Source organism: Chiloscyllium plagiosum, unplaced genomic scaffold (genome assembly GCF_037043375.1).
Source record: "Chiloscyllium plagiosum isolate Xiang-an unplaced genomic scaffold, Cpla_swu_hap1 HiC_scaffold_35, whole genome shotgun sequence".
NCBI lineage: Eukaryota > Metazoa > Chordata > Chondrichthyes > Orectolobiformes > Hemiscylliidae > Chiloscyllium > Chiloscyllium plagiosum.
Window position 1 is genome coordinate 30,970,219 of NW_028270173.1, and position 25,091 is coordinate 30,995,309.

General features: G+C 49.1%; 1 non-coding gene across 1 annotated transcript; it reads left to right on the forward strand.

Moving 5' to 3' along the window:
* Positions 1-8,525: 8,525 nt before the first annotated feature.
* Positions 8,526-8,689, forward strand: LOC148140598 (U1 spliceosomal RNA). The gene has a single exon (XR_015753182.1). It is a non-coding gene; the product is annotated as a U1 spliceosomal RNA (small nuclear RNA).
* The last annotated feature ends 16,402 nt before the right edge of the window (positions 8,690-25,091 follow it).

Here is a 25,091-nt window from a genome sequence, read left to right on the forward strand (position 1 = left end):
TCTTTGTTACTTCTTCAAAAAACTCAATCAAGTGTGTGAGCCATGATTTCCCACGCACAAAGCCATGTTGACTATCCGTAGTCAGTCCTTCCCTTTCCAAATACATGTACATCCTGTCCCTCAGGATTCCCTCCAACAACTTGCCCACCACCGAGGTCAAACTCACCGGGTCTATAGTTCCCTGGCTTGTCTTTACCGCCCTTCTTAAACAGTGTCGCACCTGTCCATCTTCCTTTCCACCTACTGTTCCACCCTCCACTCTGTCACCTTCACCCTCCCCCTTCATCGACCTATCGCATTCCCAGCTGCCTCCCCCCCCAAGCCTCACCCACTCTCCCATTTATCTCTCAGACCCCTTGGGCACCCCCTCTCATTCCTGATGAAGATCTTATGCTCGAAACGTTGACTCTCCTGCTCCTTGGATGCTGCCTGACCGGCTGTGCTTTTCCAGCACCACACTCTCGATTCTGATCTCCAGCATCTGCCAGATCTGCTGAGTTTCTCCACCCAGACCCCGGTGTTTGCAGCAGATTTCCTGCACACACTGTATTTGACGTTACTTTACCCAGGTCTCGGACCTCAGTGGTATTTCGAAACAGGGGCTCGGAAAAACTGCTTGAGTGAAGGGAAATGCAGAAGGGGTATTCATGGGGAGGTAGTAAATGGCAGAGAGAAAATCGTACGTGTGGAGAGAATTGGAGATCAGTGTAGGAATTATGTAGGATAGGGACAATCACGTGGCAGTTACTGCGATATGGAACAATGTGAAAGGGGGGAAGTGATGATTGAAAGGGGTATCTGTGGGGTGAGTGAACGAAAGCTCAATAAACATGGGACTGGCCAGAGCAAAATGGCAGAAGTTCACTCACACCCTCGAGGATGCTCCCTCTGCTGGACAAATACAGAATAGTCTTCTGTATGGATTGTAAACAAGGAGATGGGTGGGATAGAGAAAAAGAAAGAGAGAGACAGGATCCACCAATTTTAGCGTCATCAGAAAACTTACTAAACATATCTCCTGTATTCACATCCACATCATTGATATAAATGATGAAAAACCATGACCTAAATGAGCAGTGGGGCAGCATCTACAGGCTGAATGGTCTACTCCTGTTGCTACCTTGTGAGGGGACCATTGTAACTGTGCAGGCAGCTGGGGTGAATATCTTCCTTAATGCTGGAAAACGGTCAGCTCCACAGACCCCAGCAGATGGACCACTGCCTCCCTCTGCTGGAGTAGCCCCTGCACTGCACATTAGGGCCGGTTGAAGGTCCAGCCCAAAAACAAGCGAAAAGCCCTTCCTCATGAAGGGCTTATGCCTGAAACGTCGACTCTCCTGCCCCTCGGATGCTGCCTGACCGGCTGTACTTTTCCAGCACCGCACTCTTCAACTCTGACTCTCCAGCATCTGCAGTCCTCACGTTCTCCTACGTTATTGTCAGTACACCTCACAAACCTGCTCCTGTTTTGATCACCACCTCTCATCCCCAGGGAACACAGGGACAGCAGACCATTTATCCTGCCATTTAATGTAGCCATGGCTGATTGAACAGTTACCATTTACTCGCACTATCCCCATAGTCCCTTTCACCAATGATACCTAAAACTCTAAACTTTAAAGACAGCGAATTCCTGATTTCTTAGGATTCAAATTCCAGCATCTGTCGCAATGGGATTGGAACCTGCACCTCAGAACATCTCCTGAGCTGTGGTTAGTCACAATATCCCATCACCTCCCCAACAAGTCACGCTCTTTTTCCCTTTTATGTCACGAATGGATCAAACTTGCTGTCAAAGGGATGGATGGAGACTGCTTCAAACGTTCTATTCTGTGGGGAATTCCCTACCTGCAACACGACATGGAAACCAATCCTCCAAAGTTCCATGCTCATTCCCATCCAACAATTGTAAGTGTTTCCTCTGGAAAACAGGAATGGTTTCTGCATGCCCACTTCTTCAAATTCCTTCCCAAATTTAAAGATGTCCATTTGTTGTCCCCAACACTCCACAGGATAAAGTCCGAGATTGACATCATTTCCTGGCTGTGGCAGCACCTTAACCTGAATCAATGATATGGAACCACGGGTAGTACGGTGGCTCAGTGGTTAGCACTGCAGCCTCACGGCACCAGGATCCAGTTTCGGTTCCACCCTCGGGCACCTGTCTGTGTGGAACTTGCACATTCTCCCCCTGTCCAATGGTGTGCAGGTTAGGGTGGATTGGCCATGGGAAATGCAGGGTTATAGGGTAGGGGGTGGGTCTGGTTGGGATGCTCCCTGGAGGGTCAGTATGGACTCGATGGGCCTAATGACCTGCTTCCACACTGTAGGGACCCTATGGTTTCTGTGCAATATTTCCCACATTTTCTCCAATGATGTCTATTTAATATGAAGACTGGGGATCCCCAGTGGCAAAACAAGCAATGCTGACACGAGAAACAGCACAAGTGGTTTGGATCTGGAATACATTGCCACAGAGCACACAGGAGGCTCGATCAGTTGTGGCTTTCTGAGGAGAATTGGTTAATTATCTCATGTAGAAATAGGGCAATCCTGTCTTACAGAAAGCTCTTCCTGGGACGTAAGCACTCTCTTGATTCTCTTATTCCTCAAGTGTCATCGATGCACATTGGCACATTTTGACCTGGCTACAGAATTGGCTATTGGGCAAGAAACACCGAGTGGAGATAAGGGCTTCTTTTTCAGGTGGGTGACCTGTAACCAATGGGGTTCTCCAGAGGTCAGTGCTGGGACCACAAGTGTTTCTATTAACCACTTGGAGGAAGGAAGGGAATGTACCATCACCAAACTTACAGACAACATAAAAATGGGTGGAAAGGCAGACAGTTTATGGAGGGAACTGAAAGAACTTTGGATGCTGTAAATCATAAACAAAACACCAATTGCTGGTTTCATCCCACCATCAGACTGACCATGGACTACTCCTTAGTAGCTGTCTCATTCTTCGACACATGCCTCTCCATCAAGGATGTGGACCTCAGTATCCCACTCTCCCCAAACCCAGAGATAATCTCGTAATGCGACAATTCTCCAGCTTCCACCCACAACATATTAAAACAGCCATCCCCTATGGACAAGCCCTACACATTCACAGGATCTGTTCAGATGAGGAGGAACATGACGGACACCTGAAGGTGCTCAAGGATGTTCGTAAAAGAACAGGGTTCGATGATCAACTCATCGACTGCCAGTTCCGATGTGCCACAGCGAGAAACTGTAATGACCTCCTCAGGAGACAGATACGAGCTGCAACCAACAGGGTACCCTTCGTTGTTCAGTACTTCCTGGGAGCTGAAAAATGACACCGTGTTCTTCACAGCTTGCAACATGTTATCGATGAGGATGAGCATCTCGCCAAGACCTTCCCTATGCGTCCAGTTCTCACCTTTAAACCACAACCAAACCTTAAACAGACTGCCCAGCCTTCAGGACAACATCGACCACAACACTGTACATCCCTATCATGGGAACCCTGCAGGACATGTCAGAGTGTGGACACGGATACCACCATTACACGTGGGGACACCACCCACCGTGTACGCAGCAGGTCTGGCTGTATCCCAATCTTTGTCTCGGCCAGCGTTGTCTACCTCATACGCTGCAGGCAAGGATGCCCCGAGGCATGGTACATTGGTGAGACCAAGCAGACGCTACAACAACAGATGACACCGTACAGCAATCACCAGGCAGGGGTGTTCCCTCCCAGTTGGGGAACACTTCAGCAGTCAGGGAAATTTGGCCTCAGACCATCGGGTGACCATCCTCCAGTGCGGACTTTGGGATATACAACAACTCAGAGTGGCCGAGCAGAGGCTGATAACCAAGTTCGGTACCCATGGGGATGGCCTCAACTGGGACATTGGGTTCATGTCACACTATAGGTGACCCCACTACACTATACACTCTCCCTCACACACAAGCACACATACACACACACTCTTACATACTCACACAGTCACTCAGACCCTCTCTCATACACACTCTCTCTCTCATACACACAAACATACACCTCCCACACTCACACACACTTTCACCAAGCTTTCACACATGCCAACACTCACCCACTCACATGCACATACCAACTCCCTCCCTCCCTCTCTCTCTCATACACACACACACACACACACACACACATATTAGTCTATGGGGTGAAGTTATATTGGTAGAATTATATTTGCAGATACATTCTATTTTGCTCAAAAAATGCACAAGCTGCAGGCAGTCAATACATGTATGTTTTGTAAATTCCATGTTGGAAATAGAATCAAAGCCCTTCTTCAGGAAAGTTTGGGATACAGACAGACTCTAACCTCACACCTTTAATGCATTGTCTGAGCTGAGTTATCACCATTTGTTATGAAACCTTAAGTTATCTTGAAAAGGTGACTTGAAAGAAGTTCTGTGATTTACATATTAATGAATTGAAATATTCTAATGATGAAAGACTTAACAACAATCCAGGTTTGTTCAATATATCATTACAGTTGCATGACACTGTAAACCTTTGCTATAAATTCTGGGTCTTATGGTCCTATTCTCCACAGCACTCTGAAAGCACCGTGTGCTGAACATGAGCATCAGAACCTAATTTTTTTTTATTTCAAAAATATACTTTATTCATAAAATACTTTAATGGTCTGTACAGTTGGACATGCCATACATATGTAGACATTCCATTTGTTTGCATACTGAAACAGAGTAATCATTCCTATTTACAGGTCTGTACGGTTACATTTTTAGCTGAGGCATCAGCAGAGCCCAAATGACTGCATGGGTCCCCTGTTCTTCGTTAGGCAGGCAGACTTTACACAGTGGTCTTTCCCCACCGCGCCTTGGCGGCAGCTGCCCCAAGCTTCAGCGCATCCCTCAACACGTATTCCTGGACCTTGGAATGTGCCAGTCTGCAACACTCAGTCGGGGTCAACTCCTTCAGCTGGAAGATCAGCAGGTTTCGGACCGCCCAGAGAGCGTCCTTCACCGAGTTGATGATCCTCCAGGCACAGTTGATGTTCGTCTCGGTGTGCGCCCCAGGGAACAGACTGTAGAGCACGGAGTCCCACGTCACGGAGCTGCTCGGGACGAACCTCGACAAACACCACTGCATTCCTCTCCAGACTTCCTCTGCGTAGGCACATTCCAGAAGGAGGTGTGTGACAGTCTCGTCCCCCCCGCAGCCGCTTCGAGGGCAGCGTGCGGTGCGGCTGAGTGTCCGGGCGTGCATAAAGGATCTCACAGGCAGAGCCCTTCTCACCACCAGCCAAGCCATGTCTTGGTGCTTGTTGGAAAGTTCTGGCGATGAGGCATTCTGCCAAATGGCTTTGACAGTCTGCTCAGAGAACCGCTCGATAGGATCCACCCTCTCCTTTTCCCGAAGGGTCTCAAGGACACTACGTGTTGACCACTTCCTGATGGACTTGTGGTCAAAGGTGTTTTTCTTCATAAACTTCTCCATGAAGGACAGGTGATACGGAACGGTCCAACTACTCGGAGCGTTTCGTGGCAGCGAGGCCAGGCCCATCCTTCGCAACACCGGGGACAGGTAGAACCTCAGTACGTAGTGACACTTGGTGTTTGCGTACCGGGGATCCACGCACAGCTTGATGCAGCCACACACAAAGGTGGCCATCAGGGTGAGGGTGGCACTGGGTGTATTTTTTCCCCCGTTGCCCAGATCTTTGTACAGTGAGTCCCTTCGGACCCGGTCCATCTTTGACCTCCATATGAACTGGAAGATGGCCTGGGTGACTGCAGCGGCACAGGTTCTGGGAATAAGCCAGACCTGTGCCACGTATAACAGCAATGACAGTGCCTCACACCTGATGACCAGGTTTTTTCCCGCGATGGAGAGCGACCGTATCTTCCATCTGCCCAGTTTCTGCCTCACTTTGCTGATACACTCCACCCAAGACTTGGCGCACGCCCCAGCTCCCCCGAACCAAATACCCAGCACCTTCAGGTGGTCGGTCCTGACGGTGAAGGGGATCGAGGATTGGTCGGCCCAGTTCCCGAAGAGCATGGCCTCGCTCTTGCCTCGCTCTTGGCCCCCGAGGCCCGTTCGAACTGGTCACAAATGCACATGAGTCTGCGCACGGACAGCGGATCCGAGCAGAAAACGGCGACGTCATCCATGTACAGGGAGGCCTTAACCTGCAGGCCCCCGCAGCCAGGAATAGTCACCCCTCTCAGGCTCGCATCCTTCCTGATGGACTCGGCAAATGGCTCTATGCAGCACACAAATAAGGCTTTTTTTTAAATTTCAAAAATATACTTTATTCATAAAATACTTTGATGATCTGTACAACTGGACATGCCATACATGTGTCAACATTCCATTTGTTTGCATACCGAAAACAGAGTAATGATTCCTATTTATAGGTCGGTACGGTTACATTTTTAGCTGAGGCGTCAGCCGGGGCCAAATGACTGCATGGGCCCCCTGTTCTTTGTTAGGCAGGCAGACTTTACACAGTGGTCTTTCCCCACCGCGTCTTGGCGGCAGCTGCCCCAAGCTTCAGCGCGTCCCTCAACACGTAGTCCTGGACCTTGGAATGTGCCAGTCTGCAACACTCAGTCGGGGTCAACTCCCTCAGCTGGAAGATCAACAGGGCAGCTTCGGCCTAATGCCAATTCAGGTACCAGCCAACCTCAGAGCTATGGCCTCAGCAGCCGCTCGCAGGCCTGGCCAGGGCATTCGCAACACAGTCAGGGCGACTGTGAAGAAGGTGGAGGAGCGCACACCGGTCGATCGGACGGTGTTTGTGAAGAAGATTTTGCTGGAGTGCTGTGGGTTCGAAGCAGCGGACGTGTACTGCCTGCAGGATTTCCCTATTTCGATGTGACCTTCAGGAGCGTGAAGAATTGCGAGCAGCTCCTGAAGGTCTTCAAGGAGAAGGAAGGGGAACCTCTGTTCTCCATCTTGTCGGCGGTCCCGTTGCTTCCTGCGCAGAGGAGTCGGGTTGTAACAATCCAGATGTACAACCCTCACGTCCCAGCAGCAGATGTCCTGATCTTCTTGAGAAGATACGTCCAGGTCGAGGGAGAGAGTACCGATCTGGTCGATCCTTTCGGGATCTGGAAACGACAGGTCAGGGTAACCCTGAGGGTCGATGCCAGTGGGAACATCCTCCACCCACCCTCCAGCTTTGCCATCGGAGGAAGCAGAGGTTATCTGACGTACGCAGGGCAGCCAAAAGTGTGCCGAACCTGGGGGGGGTCAGGCCACATGGCGGCAGATTGCAAGGTGACCGTCTGCCGAAACTGCAAGCAGGAAGGACACCCGACCAAAGAATGTAAGGAGGCCAAGAACTGTAATCTGTGCGGAGAGGCGGGCCACATGTACAAGGCCTGCCCAAGACGAGGGGCTGCCACCTACGCACAGATGGCCGGAGGTGGCAACGCGAGCCGTGGACTGCCCAAGACCAGCAAGGTATCACAAAACAGCACGGGAACGGTGTCTGGAGGCACCCAGAAGGAAGGGCGGGCTGTAGCGGAGCAGATGGCAGACAGCGGGGAGATGCAGCAGCCAATCCAAGCTCCTTCAGGACAGACGGAGGAAATGGAAGAGGAGGGATCAAAGGAAGCAGAGGATTGGATTACCGTGAAAAGCAGGAAGAGGAAACCTCCCAAAGCCACCCAGCGAGGGGGGAAGCGACACCTACACGACGAGGATACAGGCAGCTCTTCCGACGGTGAGGATGGGCGCAAGGAGGGTCGTCACCAGAGGAAGAGACAGAGCGCCGTGGGGAAAAAGGAGGGCAGCACCGCCCAAGCAGGAAAAGACAATCCCTCTGAGGAATGCAGTGGTGTTTGTCGAGGTTCGTCCCGAGCAGCGCCGTGACGCGGGACTCCGTGCTCTACGGTCTGTTCCCCGGGACGCACACCGAGACGAACATCAACTGTGCCTGGAGGATCATCAACTCGGTGAAGGACGCTCTCTGGGTGGTCCGAAACCTGCTGATCTTCCAGCTGAAGGAGTTACTACGTGTTGAGGGACGCGCTGAAACTTGGGGCAGCTGCCGCCAAGGCGCGGTGGGGAAAGACCACTGTGTAACATCTGCCTGCCTAACGAAGAACAGGGGGCCCATGCAGTCATTTGGGCTCTGCTGACGCCTCAGCTAATTATATGGGCATATGATCGAAAAATGTCCAGACCTGTATAAAAATGATAAATTCTGATCTCTGTATGCACATGTTTACATATGTATGGCATGACCAACTGTACAGACCATCAAATTATTTTATGAATAAAGTATATTTTTGAAATAAAAACAAATTTCCGTTTGAGGAAGAAATGCAAATTAGTGCAGCTTCTCAGGGCGCTCAGTGAGTGCAGTATTCAGTGAAACATGAGCCTTTCCGGGTGTTCTTTGATCCAGGTGAGAAATTGCGCTGTTGTGCCGACAGGGAACCTCAGGCAGGTGAATTTTCGGCTTTGGAAAATGCAGTCAGTGTGAGTGTAAGGGCTGTGGGCTGTTGTTGGGTTTGAGCGTGTGATAGTATTAACCATACTTACCTGGCAGGAGAGATACCATGATCACTAAGGTGGTTCTCCCAGGACGAGGCTATCCCATTGCACTTCGGGTGTGCTGATGCCTGCGATGTCCCCAAATGCGGGATACTCGACTGCAAAATTTGTGGTAGTGGGGGACTGCGTTCGCGCTCTCCCCTGGTTTACAAACTAAAAGCAGATCATTCAACAGAGGGCGCTCACTCTCTGCTTCATACAGCTTCCTATATACCGAGCATCTACCTTCAATTCAGTTTCACCTCAGTCCACAGATAATGCTGCACATCTTACACCATCCTCTCTTATGTTCAGCTCTGTCCACTTATTCTTCTAATCATACAAGTTTACAGTAATTGAGGCAGGCTGTTCGGCCCAAACAATTTATCGGAGAGATTATCAAAATTGCCAGCATCAATGTGCGTAGCATCAAATCGGCTACGCCGAGATATATCGGAGGATGGCGGGTTAGGCCGGGGGGGAGGTAGCTGGGAAGGCAATAGGTGGATGCAGGTTGGGGGAGATGGTGATAAGTCAGACGGGAGAGTGCAGCGGATAGATGGGAAGGAAGATGGACAGGTCGGACAGTTCAAGAGGGCGGTGCTGAGTAAAGGGTACAGTCTGGGTTTAAGAGTCTGAATGACAAATGTGATGATAGTTATTCACATTTTCCCTCAATTGCACAGCTTCCAAAGATTGGCTAACTGAGAAGTGGTACTTCATTGGGATATAAAAGCTTTGTTTCTCGGTTAGAATTTGCAATTTGGCGTAACTATCAGTCTGCAGTGCCCCCTCCTGGACAATGGTGACTTATTGTCGATGACAGAGACTTTCTGTCTGCCAACAACTATCTGATTGGCTCTCAGACAGCTGAATGGCTGATGGGTGGGAATGATTGGGCAGAAGTTACCAGACCTTGGGTAAGGAAAGAGCAGTATAATAAAACCACCAGCCTGAGGAAAACCAGTTTACTAATCCTCATCAGTTGCTGGAAACTGTGCACTTAAACAATAAGGCAGAGACTTTAAGTCGTAGGGTGGCTTGATGGTTAGCGCTACTGTTTCACAGCACCAGGGACACGGGTTTCATTCCAGCCTCGGGCGACTGCCTGTGTAGAGTTGCCACATTCTCCCCGTGTCTGTGTGGGTTTCTCCCGGGTGCTCCGGTTTCCTCTCTCAGCCCAAAGATGTGCAGGTTAGGGTGAATTGGCCGTGCTAAATTGCTGGAAAAGCACAGCAGATCAGGCAGCTTCCTCAGATGCTTGCCTGACCTGCTGTGCACTTTCCAGCACCACGCTCTCGACTCTGATCACCAGCATCTGCAGTCCTCACTTTCTCCATGCTAAATTGCTCCATAGTGTCCAGGGATGTGCAGGCTGGGTGGGTCAGCCATGGGACATGCAGGGTTACAGGGATAGGGGTTTTATCTCGTTCAGTTATACATTGGTGGGGCATAATTGTATGTCTATAGTTAGAATTTAGTTATTTTAATTAGATAGTAACTCTTGTTAAGCACAGACACTAGGTCATGTTTCCTATCGATCTGGTTCTAAAAAACACAGATAATTTGGGGAATTTTACCTGCTTTTATAAAATCTATGACGAGCCGGGGAATAACCGCCCTAATTTCCAGCATGCTACCTCAAAAGACGTCATAATTCCTAAAGGTTGAGCACTTGGCATTGGCTATTTCAGTTAACACAACACTTTTCCAGAAAAGAATTTAAGGTACAGTCGACCTCATGGAGGCAGAGATTCACTGAGCAACTTGTGGATTTCTGTGTTCTGTTGCACATGTGTAGTGGCCACAGATCACCATTGGCTTCACAAAAGTAATGACATCGAACGCTGATACTTCCTCTGTGGTAACAACACCAGAAAGTAGCTCTTCAAAATCATAGGGGTGGTGGTACGGTGGCTCAGTGGTTAGCACTACTGCCTCACAGTGCCTGGGACCCAGGTTCGATTCCAGCCTTGGGCAACCGTCTGTGCGGAGTTTGCATGTTCTCCATGTGTCTGTGTGGGTTTCCTCTGGGTGCTCCAGTTTCCGCCCCCAGTCCAAATATGTGCAGGTTTGGTGGCGTGGCCATGCTAAATTGCTCATAGTGTTCAGGGATGTGTAGCTTAGGTGCATTAGTCAGGGGTAAATGTAGAGCAATGGGGAAATGGATTTGAGTGGGATACTCTTCAGCGGGTCGATGTGGACTTGTTGGGCCAAATGGTCTGCTTCCACACTGCAGAGCTTCGATGATTCTTCAATGTGGATGGGAAGCTCGGGAAGAAATTGTGGGGCCATTAGCTGGGATATTTGTATCGTCTACAGCCACGGGTGAGGTACTGGAGGGTGGCTAATGTTGTGCCTTTATTTAAGAAATGCTGCAAGGAGAATCCTGGGAACTATAGATCCGTGAGTTTGCCATCAGTGGAGGGGAAGTTTTAGATTAGATTAGATTAGATTACTTACAGTGTGGAAACAGGCCCTTCGGCCCAACAAGTCCACACCGACCCGCCGAAGCGCAACCCACCCATACCCCTACATTTACCCCTTTAACCTAACACTACTGGCAATTTAGCATGGCCAATTCACCTAACCTGCACATCTTTGGACTGTGGGAGGAAACCGGAGCATCCGGAGGAAACCCACGCAGACACGGGGAGAATGTGCAAACTCCACACAGTCAGTCGCCTGAGTCGGGAATTGAACCCGGGTCTCTGGCGCTGTGAGGCAGCAGTGCTAACCACTGTGCCACCGTGCCGCCCACTTGTTGGAGGGAATCCTGAGGGATAGGATTTATGTGCATTTGGAAAGGCAAGGACTGATTCGGGGTAGTCAGCATGGCTTTGCACATCAGAAACTGTGACTCATAAACTTGATTGAGATTTTTGAGAATGTGATCAAGAATACAGATGAGGGCAGAGCAGTCGAGTCTACGTCGACATTAGCAAGGCCTCTGACAAGGGTACCGTATGGTGGACTAATTAGTAAAGTTCGATCACATGGGATTCAGGGAGAGCTTATCAATTGGATGCCAAATTGGCTTGGAGAAACTTGGTCAGCATGGACGAGTTGGGCCGAAGGGTCTGTTTCTATCTGACTCTATGAAGTAGGTTGAAAGTAAAAGGGGGTGTGAGAGACAACGGTGTTAAGTGCCTGGAATGTGCTGCTAAAGGAAATGGAAGAGGCTGACACTGTTGCAATATTTAAGAGGCATCTTGATGGATATACAATCAGGCAGGGAATACAGGGTTATGGACCACCTTGAGGCAAAGATGGTTCGTTTAGAAATGTGTCCTGTGTCGCCTGAACTTGGTGGGGCTGAGGGTCTGTTCCTGTACTGTTCTTTGTTGAGCATAGTATTTATTGCAGGGTGGAACAAAATAAAAGGGGGACTAAGCTTCCATGGAGTGGGGGGTAGAATTTAAGCGACGCACAGAGAGCAGCTGCTGGTCATGAAATGCAGTCATATGCACGTTGTGATAACAGGCACCACCTGCTGGATATGTGCAAATACAATCTGTTATTAGTTTGTAAACCAGGGGAGAGCGCGAACGCAGTCCCCCATTATCACAAATTTCACAGGCAAGTATCTCACATTCTGAGACATCTGAGTAGGAATCCGTACACCTGAGGTGCAATGGGATAGCCTCATCCTGGGAGAACCACTGTTTTTTAAATTGTAAAAAATATACTTTATTCACAAAAATTACCCGAATCTACATAAACAGGTACTAAAGCAGTTCTGTACAGGCTTTGCATATCAAATCTTCAATCTGACATTCCCTGCTGTTGTAAGGCCGAAGGTATTTCTTACCTACGCAGGAGACTATTTACACACATTTGCCGCAAAAGTGAACAGATCCCATTTGTACTTCAGTAGGAAGACCCCAGACGGTGGTCTTTCCCCACCGCAGCTGCCCCAAGCTTCAGTGTGTCCCTCAGCACGTAGGCCTGGACCTTGGGATGTGCCAGTCTGCAACACTCGGTCAGGGTCAACTCCTTGCCCTGGAAGACCGACAAGTTTCGGGCAGAACAAAGAGCGTCTTTCACCGAGGTGATGGTCCTCCAGGCACAGGCGACGTTTGTCTCGGTGTGTGTCCCGGGGAACAGCCCGGAGAGCATGGAGCTGCTCGGGACAAACCTCGACATAAACCACTGCATCTCCCTCCAGACTCCCTTTACAAAGGCACACTCCAGAGGGAGATGTGTGACAGCCATAGCAGCACATCCTCAAACGGATTCACGTGGACAGCAGCTTCCAAACCCATACCCTCTGCCATCTCGAAGGACAAGAGCAGCAGATACCTGGGAACACCACCACCTTCAAGTTCCCTTCCAAGCCACTCAACCATCCCGACTTGGAAAAATACCGCTGTCCATCAAGTGTCACCATGCCCCGCCCTAACCGCACAAAAGGATCCTGGGTAATCCAAGATGGAGGACGGGAAAAATTTGTGGCTGTAAGACCTACTCCTTTTTCTGAGGCATTTTAGGTGTTGGAGGTGATTTCCTCGAATTCCATGAGCAGCAATAACTGTTTTATAAACTGTTACATTGTTTTGGAACTTTGGGGAGAAAAGATCAAAACAACGGCACTTTTAAAAGGAGGAAGACAGACAAAGGCAGTGACCATGTGTTCAGTGAGGGAGAGAGAGAAAGAAACCTACACTGCTGCCTGACCCAGCAGTGAATCTGCACAGTTACTGTCTTTGCTGGCTGAATTCATGTATCTCTGGACATCAGAGTGCATCTAGGAATAATTAACGTACAGTGAGATTCACAGTTGATCTTGGAGGAACCGGTGTTGGAGAGGTCACAGCACAGGAACAGATAAGTGTGTGGTTTTTACATGTAACCTTGCTGTAGATCTAGAGTAATGACCAGAGTGGGTTATTTCTTGATTCTATGTTTTATTGAGTTCTGTCTCTTAATTACATTTTAAAAATATCAACCATAAGTAAAAAATTAGCCTGGAGGTGTATTTTTAAGAGCAATAAGACGGTGTTACTTTCGGTGTCTGTGGATTCTGAAGGAGCAAAGATGGACAAAAGTAGAGTGACGTGCTCTTCCTGTTGGATGTGGGAGTTTCGGGGGAGTTTCCATGTTACTGATGATTATGTCTGCAGGAAGTGTCTTTAGTTGCGAATCCTATCAGATTGCATGGATCAGTTAGAGTTTAGTGGGAGGCAATGAGGAATTTACAAGACCAAGAGGGTGTGATGGATGGCAGTTATAGGAAGGGAGGAAAGCTGCAGATGTAGTTATATATGTGCAAGATAGGGGACTCTGCGACCCCCCATCAGGCACTCTGCTTCCCTTCCCAAGAACAAAGACACGGAGGGGTTCGTCCAAAACTATTTATTCAATTCTGCAGAACCGGGTGTTACCTCGATGGCTTCCCACGAGGCACACACACAGATTGTAATCCCCGCACGTTATATACATGTAGGAGTGGGCTGGGCCTTCTACTGTCTCAGCCAATGAGTGTTAAAGTTCCCCACTGTCCTCCTGATGGATGAGATTATTTGGTTATTCACCCAGCCAATCAGTGTTCGAGTTCCCCGCTTCTCCCTTATATGGATGATGACGTACAGCCGTGGTTGTGGGCGGTCCCTCAGCCACGAGGAAAGCTGTTTCCATTGTTCCATTCATGAAAATCTGGGGGAGTGTCTGCTCGTGCTTACTACAAGGTAGAGAAGACTAAAATGGTGGCTTTGTACTTACTTTGTGCTTACTACAACAGTTAATGATTTAAAAATTACACCACCCCCTACAAATCCCCCGTGTCTTTTCTTACAGTTTGTAATTTTTAAACTGGGAGTTTCTTCTCCAGGGCGTCCAATAGCTCCCGAGCTTGTTTATCAAGCTGCCCGTCTCTAATGCTACCCCCGCCCAAGAGGGATTCAGACTGTTCTATCTCGAGGTTCATCCTTTCGACCTGCCCATAAGGAACATCCCTCTTAGTAAGGGCGGTTTCGATCAGTCGCTGAGTTAACCCCCTGGCGCAGGGAATGATACAACACCCGAGGGCAGTTAGTACCCCTGCCACCACTATACATGAGACGAGAAAGGAAACGATCACCCCCTTCCAGTTACCGAACCAAGCTTCCAACCAACCCGTGAGGCCAGAATCAATGCCCGAGTTTTCGGCGAGTTCATCCACCAATGTGGTGAGCCCATCCAGGGCGCGGGTGATGGACCCATCAGGGGCTGTGTTGTTGGGGATGAAAGTGCAGCACTGAGTGCCTATCATGACACAAACACCCCCCTTCTCTGCTAACACCATGTCCAGGGCCAACCTATTTTCCCACGCCATTCTGCTAGTGGCGTCTAGTTGTTCTGTTATTCCCTTCACTGCATCCCGAGTATAATTAATGAACCTCTGCTGATTGTAGTAAATATAATTAATCCAATCTACGTTCTTATTGATGGTCACCCACCAGAACAGTGACGACTCAAAACCTACCGCTATCTGGTTCCTAGCCTTGTATTCATCAGGAACACCCCTGGGGACCCCTATGGCATCTAAATATATGTTATCATCAAAAGAGGTCTCCAAAGCCCTTAGTTCTTCTACTGGAACGGGGTTGCTCTTGTTTTTCGAATGCCACGGTGAATGGGATGGCCAATTGAACGATTGCACAAGTGCCCGCCCATTTTTGGGGCAGGGTCGGTCGCAGAATCCTCCCACCACAGTACCACCAGAGGTCTGCCCTAGGCACATGAATGTGGGAGTAATTCCTGCCCCCGGTAGTTTCGTTGACCCGCCGAATTGATCCGCTGCACTTGTCAAATGTCCCCACATCATTGTCCCATTGCGGTCCCGTCCGAGAGACGCAGGCTTGGTGCGTACCCGTTACCCCTATGAATGACGGAGGGCGGGGCGCCCCTTTAGACCTGACGGGAGGAAACTTCAAACTTAAGGGTCGACAAGTGGGGTCGTTCCAGGCCTCTCGGTCCTGGTACAGCCTTACCATGCAGTCCAAGGCTTGTGGATGTTTCTCCCATCCCAGCGGGAATGGGACCACCTGAGGGTTAGGACGGGCACCCGTGCACGCGTAGCAATCACTCTTTTTCATGCTCCTTACCGTATATTTGACCCATTCCATCCAGGCATTCGCCTCCTCGTATCCCGTTTCTATTTCAAAGGTCCTTTCCAAGTCCATCACCTCAATTATCCTAACCTTTTCCTGCTCATCGGGGGTGGATGAGGCCCCAGACCCAGCTTCAATGACCGTGATGGTTGTGCAGCACAGCTGCAACCCCTTCTGTCCTGCCTGGCCCCCAACCCTAATACCCAGGATCGTTCCATTTAGGCTCGTCCCGTTGTTCCTCAAGGTCTTTATGGTCAGATAGAGTGGATTGCACTGATTCTGCTCACAATTCCGCCCAGGGGTGATGGGATCACGGACAATTGACTCCATAGCCTGGACCCCGGGGGCCAGAGGCCTATTGATGCCTTCTTTGCCATGCAACTGTAATACTAACGTCTGACCCTGGAATCCCCTTTCTCTCTCTAGGTTACGCTTAGTCTGATTCAGTTCACTTTTAGTCGCACAGGGCACCAACCCACATAGGTCTAAACTAAGTGTCTGTGTTGGCTTGTTGGCGGGAACGGAGATGGAGAGCCACCGACGGTCCTCTGCCTGTTTTTTTCCCAGAGGCCGAATTGGGTAACACGCACACTATGACCCAGCCGAAGGATAATGGCAAAGCAAGTTAACAATACGATTGACTGCATTTTGTTGCAACACTCGTGTCCGGCCGGAGGACACAGTCCTTTAAACTCGCCAAAGTCCAATTAGTCTGTTCTCAGGGTCTCTGTTCCTTAGATGCCTCTGTCAGAGAGGTTTGTTTGTCCTCCGTCGGTTGTGGCACCGGTCCCTTGATCCGAGTATAATGTGTCCAGCCCTTTTCGGCCGTGCGGACAGCCGTTTCGGTAGTCAAAAGTACTAGGAAGGGACCGTCCCAAGTTGGTTCGAGGGTGCGTTGCTTCCAGCTTTTAATCAGGACCCACTGACCCGGCTTGACGGTGTGCACCGCAAACTCGAGGGGCGGCGTCTGTGCCAAAAGTCCCTGTTGGCGTAAACGAGCTAGAGCAGACCCCAGAGCCACCACATATTTTTGCACAAACATGTCCCGAGACTCGAATAAGGGAGGTTCTCCCTTCGGCCCATGGAACGGGAGGCCAAACAGCATTTCGTAAGGGGAGACGCCCAAACCCCGTCTTGGCTGGGTGCGAATTTGCAACAGGGCGAGGGGTAGGCATTTGGTAACTGTCTTCAGGCCCTGCCTCCCTTCCCAAGAGATGGGGTATTGGTGCACTCTGACGTCGGGGCTCTGGGGCTTTAATTTTACCTCCACAGGTCGAATTGCGAGCCCCCCCCCCCGGTTCCCTTTGGCGACCCAAACCCTAGGGTCTATCTCTGTCAATCGGGACTCACTAAGGTATGACATGGTAATGGCTAATTCTTCCTCTTCTCCCACTTCTATTCGTAGTCCGAAACGGACTATTAAATCCCGTCCCAACAACCCATAGGGAAGGTGCGGGAGGTGAAGGAGTTCCACTTGGAGCTCCTCCTCCTCCAGCCGCAAGGGTTGTGGTTCAAATATTCTTGCACTGAAAACCCCACCCTTTACTCCTGAAATGTTTAATGTTTTAGCCTGGAAGCCAACCCCCCTAGGATGGAGGGGGATTGAGGACCTGCCGGCGCCTGTGTCAACTAAGAAAGTAACATCTTGTCTAAATGGGCCCACCCGTAAATTTACCAGGGGTTCTTGGTAGGCCCGTGTTCCGATCCTCCCCTGACTTCCCTAATCCATTTGTTCGCGCTCCATTTCATACATCCCTTCTCGCTCCCTTTTAAAATCGGGACAATCCCTCTTGAAGTGTCCCAGTTTCCCGCAATGGTAACATCCGGCCGCCTGAGGCCGTTCGATTCCATAAGATCCTCCTCTCCCACTTCTGCCCCGTCTCGCTCCTCTCCCTCTCCAACTTTCCCTCGACCTTCCTCTTTCCATCCCATAACCTCCTTCCCCCATTCCGGTGGATTTACAAGCTTCCCGTACGGCTGCCACCATCATTTTTGTCTTCTGTTTCTCCCTTATTACATCCCTCTGAACGTACACCTTCTGTGCTTCCCGTAATAATTCTGCAACATCTTTTTCAGCCCAATCCTCCACTTTCTGTAATTTCTTCTGAATGTCAGGCCATGACTTAGTCACAAAGTGCACCTTAAGCATGCCCTTGCCTATTTCCCCATTGGGGTCTAAACCTGAATACTTTCGCATGGACTCCCGCAAACGGTCTAAAAACTCACTCGGGGATTCATCCTTTTTCTGTCCAACTTCGAATGCTTTCGCTAAATTCCGCTGTTTAGGTACGCAGGTTTTGATTCCCCTGATTATAAGGTTTCTGAGGTCTGTCATATTAGCCCGTCCCCCCTCGTCATTATGATCCCACCGGGGGTCCTCTAAGGGGTACTTCTGCTCTCCACGCTGAGGGCCGTCCTGATGCTCCCTATCCCAAATGGCCATTGCACTATTCCGGATCATGACAATTTCATCATAATTAAATAGTATTCTCATCATGGCCTGCAATTCGGCCCATGTGTATATACTGGGCCCCAGAAATTGATCTAATTGTGTTCCCACACTGACAGGGTCGTCCAGTAGACGGGGTAGTTCATTACGGAGTTGTCGGATATCCCCAGAATTTAAAGGTTGTACAACGAATCCGGTCCGTTCGTTCCCAAACGGCACCTCTCGTAAAGGGTTCATCTGTTCAACATTGTTAACCCTCTCAGCACCCAATCTCTCTTCTTGATCTCTCCGCATCTCAATTCGGGCTGATCTCCTAATGCCTGGGGTGGGCTCTTCTTCCCTTCCTGTGTCCCCCCCAGCAGGCTCTCCCTCACTGAGCATGACCTGCCGGGAACCGGGATTATCCGACGCAGGAGGGAGGTCCGCGCTGGACGCCTGGCCGTGCGCGGGTTGTACATACGGGGGCGGGGCAGAAGGGGGCAAACCGTCGGTGAGGACGTCCCAAGACTTCTGGGGCTTTCTCGGGTCTGTTTGGGGAATCAGAGGTAGAGACTTGTGGGGTCCCCGCAGTCACTCGCCAACCAGGCGGCGGCGTATTTGCTCTCTTCTGGGTCAAACGGTTGTTTTCTGTTAACATAAATATTTAGGAGTTGACACACCCAGTCTTCATCAGACCCATACTCGGGCCAAACTACCGAGGGGGCGCGGATAGGTTCTTTGGTCCATATAAAACAACAATATTTTATCATAGTCTCTTTCTTTAAGTCCTTTGTCCTACTGCTTTCCGTCCATAAACTCAATTTCCGACCCAGTGGACTATCGGGGGGTATTTCTTTTCCATTTACAGTCCTCCCTGACTTGTCCTTAGTGGACCTAAAAGTCTGATTTCCCATGGTCTATCTTCGGTCCTGGTCTTAAACGCCTAAAGCATTTTCACAGATAACCGTCAAAACCACAATTTCCCATGGTCTATCTTCGGTCCTGGTCTTAAACGCCTAAAGCATTTTCACAGATAACCGTCAAAACCACAATTTCCCATGGTCTATCTTCGGTCCTGGTCTTAAACGCTTAAAGCGTTCTCACAGATGACCGTCAAAACCACGCGGCCAACAAGGAAGAACAAAAAGAAACTCTCTTACCTTGATCCGTGCACGGAGTTGTCTGGCCTTTTTAAATGTGTGTACCCCCGTGTATAGTCACTAACCGGTCGTCCCAGCACTCGTCCGTGTGTTCCTTTTCTCGGGATCCAAAATTATTTTAATGAGCCGGGTCACTCTCTTGGCCGACGGCTGACGGACCAAGCCGATCCAGTGAGCAGTACAAATATATACCAGACGCATCTTTTTGTATCAGACTTGATCCACGAGCCGAAGAGAGCCCCGGCAATAATTATTGCATCCCGGAAGAGCCCCCAATTGTGCAAGATAGGGGACTCTGCGACCCCCCATCAGGCACTCTGCTTCCCTTCCCAAGAACAAAGACACAGAGGAGTTCGTCCAAAACTATTTATTCAATTCTGCAGAACCGGGTGTTACCTCAATGGCTTCCCACGAGGCACACACACAGATTGTAATCCCCGCACGTTATATACATGTAGGAGTGGGCGGGGCCTTCTACTGTCTCAGCCAATCAGTGTTAAAGTTCCCCACTGTCCTCCTGATGGATGAGATTATTTGGTTATTCACCCAGCCAATCAGTGTTCGAGTTCCCCGCTTCTCCCTTATATGGATGATGACGTACAGCCGTGGTTGTGGGCAGTCCCTCAGCCACGAGGAAAGCTGTTTCCATTGTTCCATTCATGAAAATCTGGGGGAGTGTCTGCTCGTGCTTACTACAAGGTAGAGAAGACTAAAATGGTGGCTTTGTACTTACTTTGTGCTTACTACAACAGTTAATGATTTAAAAATTACACCACCCCCTACATATAGATGGGTTAAAACCAGGAAAGGTAGGAGGGATAGGCAAGTAGTTCAGGACTCTCCTGTGATTATCCCCATCTCAAACAAGTATGGTGTTTTGGAAAATGTAGGGGGTGATGGACTCTCAAGGGAATGTAGCACGAACAGCCAAGTTTCTGGTACTGAGAACAGCTCGAATATAATGTGGGGTATGTCAGGTTCCAAGTGATCGATTGTGGTAGGGGACTCTCTCGCTAGAAACACAGACAGATGTTTCTGCTGCCAGCAGTGAAAACCAGAAGGGTATCTTGCCTCCCCGGTGCCAGGATCAAGGATGTCTCAGAGAGGATGCAGAATGATCTGAAAGGAGAGAGGGACCAGCAGGGGATCATTGCACATATTGGAACTGGTTAGCACTGCTCCCGCAAAGCACCAGGGTCCCAGGTTCGATTCCAGCCTCGGGCGACTGTCTGTGTGAAACTTGCACATTCTCCCCGTGTCTGCGTGGGTTTCCTCCGGGTGCTCCGGTTTCCTCCCACAGTCCAAAGATGTGCAGGTCAGTGAATTGGCCGTAGTGTGAGGTGCATTAGTCAGAGGGAAATGGGTTTGGGTGGGTTGCTCTTCGGAGGGTCAGTGTGGACTGGTTGGGCTGAAGGGCCTGTTTCCACACTGTAGGGAATCTCATCTAATCTCAAACTAACAACACAGGAAGGGAAAAGGATATGATTCTGAAGGGAGAATACAGACGGTTCAGCAGGAATTGAAAAAGTATGTCCTTGAGGATAGTAATATCTGGTTTACTCCCGGTGCTATGAGCTAGTGAGGGTAGGATTAGGAGGATAGAGCAGATGAATGATGGGCTGAGGAGCTGGTGCAGGGGTGAAGAGTTCACATTTTTGGATCGTTGCAATCTCTTCTGGGTTGACGTGAGCTGGACAAGAAGGACGGATTGCACCTAAATTGGAAGGGGACTAATATACTGACAGGGAGATTTGCGAGAGCTGCTCGGGGGGATTTAAACTAGTAAGGTGGGGGAGGGGGGGTGGTGAATGGAACCCAGGGAGATAGTGAGGAAAGAGATCAATCTGAGACTGGTACAGTTGAGAGAAGAAGCAAGTCAAACAGTAAGGGCAGGCAGGGATAAAGTCGAGAACAAGGTAGGACTGATAAACTAAACTGCATTCATTTCAGTGCAAGGGGCCTAACAGGGAAGGCAGATGAACTCAGGGTATGGTTAGGAACATGGGACTGGGATATCATAGCAATTACAGAAACATGGCTCAGGGATGGGACTGGCAGCTTAATGTTCTCGGATACAAATGCTACAGGAAGGACAGAAAGGGAGGGAAAAGAGGAGGGAGAGTGGTGTTTTTAATAAGGGATCCCATAACTACTGGACTAAGGGAGGATATTCCTGGGAATATATCAAAGGAGGTTATTTGGGTGGAACGGAGGAATAAGAAAGGGATGGTCACCTTATTGGGATTGCATTCTAGACCCCCCAATAGTCAGAGGGAAATTGCGAAACAAATTTGTAAGGAGTTCTCAGTTATCTATAAAAATAATAGGGTGGTTATCGTAGGAGATTTTAAATTTCCAAACATAGACTGGGACTGCCATAGTGTTAAGGGTTTAGATGGAGAGGAATTTTTAAAATAGTGATGGAAAAGGATAGACCACATCTAAAAGTTGAATTTCTAAATTGGAGGAAGGCCAATTTTGATGGAATTCGGCAAAAACTTTCAAACGTTGATTGGGAATAGATGTTCGCAAGTAAAAGGGACAGCTGGAAAATGGGAAGCCTTCAAAAATGAGGAAATGAAAGTCCAGAGAAAGTATACTGCATTCCTGTTCAGATGAAAGGGAAGGCTGATAGCTGTAGGGAATGCTGGATGATGAGAGAAATTGAGGTTTTAGTAAAGGGAAAAAAAAGGAAGCATATGCCAGGTATAGACAGCAGAGATCGAGTGAATCCTTGGAAAAGTATAAAGGCAGTAGGAGTATACTTGAGAGAGAAATCAGGAGGGCAAAAAGGGGACATGAGATAGTGTTAGCAAGTAAGGTTAAGAAGAATCCAAAGGGAGTTTATAAATACATTAATAACAAAGGGGTAACTAGGGAGAGAATAGGGCCCCTCAAAGATCAGCAAGACGGTCTATGTATGGAGCCGCAGGAGACTGGGGAGATACTGAACAAGTAGTTTGCATGATGTTTATCATGAAGGAGGACATGGAAGACACAGAAAGTAAGGAAATAGATGGTGACATTTTAAAAAATGTCCACATTACAGAGGAAGAGGTGTTGGATGTCTCGAAACACATAAAAGTGGATAAATCCCCAGGACCTTATCAGGTGTACCCTAGAACGTTGTGGCAAGCTAAGCAAGTGATTGCTGGGCCTTTTCCTGAGATATCTGTATCATCGATAGCCACAGGTGAGGTGCTGGAAGACTGGAGGTTGGCTACCGTGGTGCTACTGTTGAAGAATGGTGGTAAGGAGAAGCCAGGGGACTACAGACCAGTGAGCCTGATGTTGGTGGTGGGCAAGTTGTTGGAGGGAGTCCTGAGGGACAGGCTGTACCTGAATTTGGAAAGGCAAGGACTGATTAAGGACAGTCAGCGTGGCTTTGTGCGTGGGAAATCATGTCTCGTGACTTGATTGAGTTTTTTGAAGAAGTAACATTGATGAGGGATTGATGAGGGCAGAGCGGTGGACGTGATCTATGTGGACTTCAGTAAGGCGTTCGACAGTGTTCCTCATGGTAGACCTGCTAGCAAGGTTAGATCTCATGCAATACAGGGAGAACTAGCCATTTGGATACAGAGCTGGCTCGAAGGTAGGAGATAGAAGGTGGTGGTGCAGGGTTGCTTTTCAGACTGGAGGCCTGTGACCAGTGGAGTGCCACAAGGATCGGTGCTGGGTCCACTGTTTTTAGTCATTTATATAAATGATTTGGATGTGAGCATAGGAGGTATTGTTAGTAAGTTTGTAGATAACATCAAAATTGGAGTAAACAGCGAAGATGAGAGGGGAAAGATTTAAAAGGGACCTAAGGGGCAACATTTTCACACAGAGGGTGGTACGTGGAGGGAAGGAGCTGCCAGAGGGAGCGGTTTGCTGCTGCCTAGTCTCCTGAACGGGGAGCGGACTTAACAGAAAACTCTGAGTCCCAGAGGAAAGGCATTGAATCAATTAACCGAATAATCAATTATCTGAACGAAATAGTGCCTGCCCCTCTGTACTGTATATGAAATCCCAGCATCAAACAGAGCCTCGAACAGCATCTACAATCACGAGAGCATTTGTCGGTTTCCAAGAACACGAGAGAGAGAGACAGTTGCCTCGCCTCGGGCATGCGTTTATTTTCCCTGCCATTTTGTTCATGAACGGCCCGATAAAGTGATAGGAATAAAGCACTTGCATTTGCAAAGGGCTGTGTAACTAACCCTGACGTAAAATCTATCCAGTCACTGATGCTGGAGCTGCTTATGCTTCTCTGGTCTTGCCAGCATTTTCACACGTCCTTCAGTACAGGTAATCCGAATTCACTCACCTCTTGGATATAACGTTTCTGCAGGACCTTGAGATCTTCTTTGGATAATTCAAACTTCGGATAATTGATATCTGGATAATCGAAGTTCCTCTGTATTCTTTAAGGACTTTAAAAAGTTAAACATTACTTTCACAGAATAAGTTGAAAAATAAAGGCTCACAAGCAGATACTCCATCTCTCACACACTCACACACACACACTCACACACTCACACGCACACACTCACACGCACACACTCACACGCACACACTCACGCACACACTCTCACGCACACACTCTCACACTCATACACACACACACACACACACACACACTCACACGCACACACTCACATATATAAGTCTCTCTGAGGTGAAATTGCATTTGCAGAATTATATTTGCAGGTTCATTCTATTTTATTCAAAAAGAACACAATCAGCAGGCAGTTAATCCAGGAGACATTTTATAAATTCCTACTTTGAAAATAGAACAAGTCTGACTCAAGATGGGAATAGATACAGTTTCTAACCCCACATCTTTAATGCATTGTCTGAGCTGTCACCGTTTTTTATAAAACCTGAAGTTATCACAAGAATGTGACTTGAAAGAAGTTCTGGGATTTATATATCAGTGAATCGGAACCTGCAACCCATTCTAAAAGATGAATGACTTAACAGCAATCTAGACTTGTTCAATACATCGTTTCAGTTGTTTGACACTATGATTTTTTGCGATAAATTCTGTGTCACATGATCCTGCTCCACAGGTACCAGATGAAGGGGCAGTGGCCGAAAGCTGGCACTCCCAAATAAACCTGTTGGACTATAACCTGGTGTTGTGGGATTTTTTTTAATTTTGAAAAATAAAGAAATGAGGTAATGATTAAAATTAAAGCCCTTCGGAAAACAAAGGCATTCAGTTAAAGGTTCAGCAGTCTTTGATGAGACCCCCGCTTACCTCGCTCTGTGCGAGACCTCAGCTGCCTGTTTTCGATCCCACTGCTGCAGTTACCGGGGATCTCCCTCATCGCTCGCTCACCATCGTTATTGGTAATGCTGAAGCTGCCACCTCTGTGATCTCCTTCTGGTCCCTCTGGGACATGGCCCAGCAGGACCCACTCACAGACCGAGACACTGCCACACTGGGCTGAGGGACCAGGCCGAGACACTGCCACACTGGGCTGAGGGACCAGGCCGAGACACTGCCACACTGGGCTGAGGGACCAGGCCGAGACACTGCCACACTGGGCTGAGGGACCAGGCCGAGACACTGCCACACTGGGCTGAGGGAGCAGGCCGAGGCACTGCCAAACTGGGCTGAGAGAGCAGGCCGAGGCACTACCACACTGGGATGAGGGAGCAGGCCGAGACACTGACACACTGGGCTGAGGGAGCAGCCCGAGGCACTTCCAAACTGGGCTGAGAGAGCAGGCCGAGGCACTACCACACTGGGATGAGGGAGCAGGCCGAGACACTGCCACACTGGGCTGAGGGAGCAGGCCGAGACACTGCCACACTGGGCTGAGGGAGCAGGCCGAGACACTGCCACACTGGGCTGAGAGAGCAGGCCGAGGCACTGCCACACTGGGCTGAGAGAG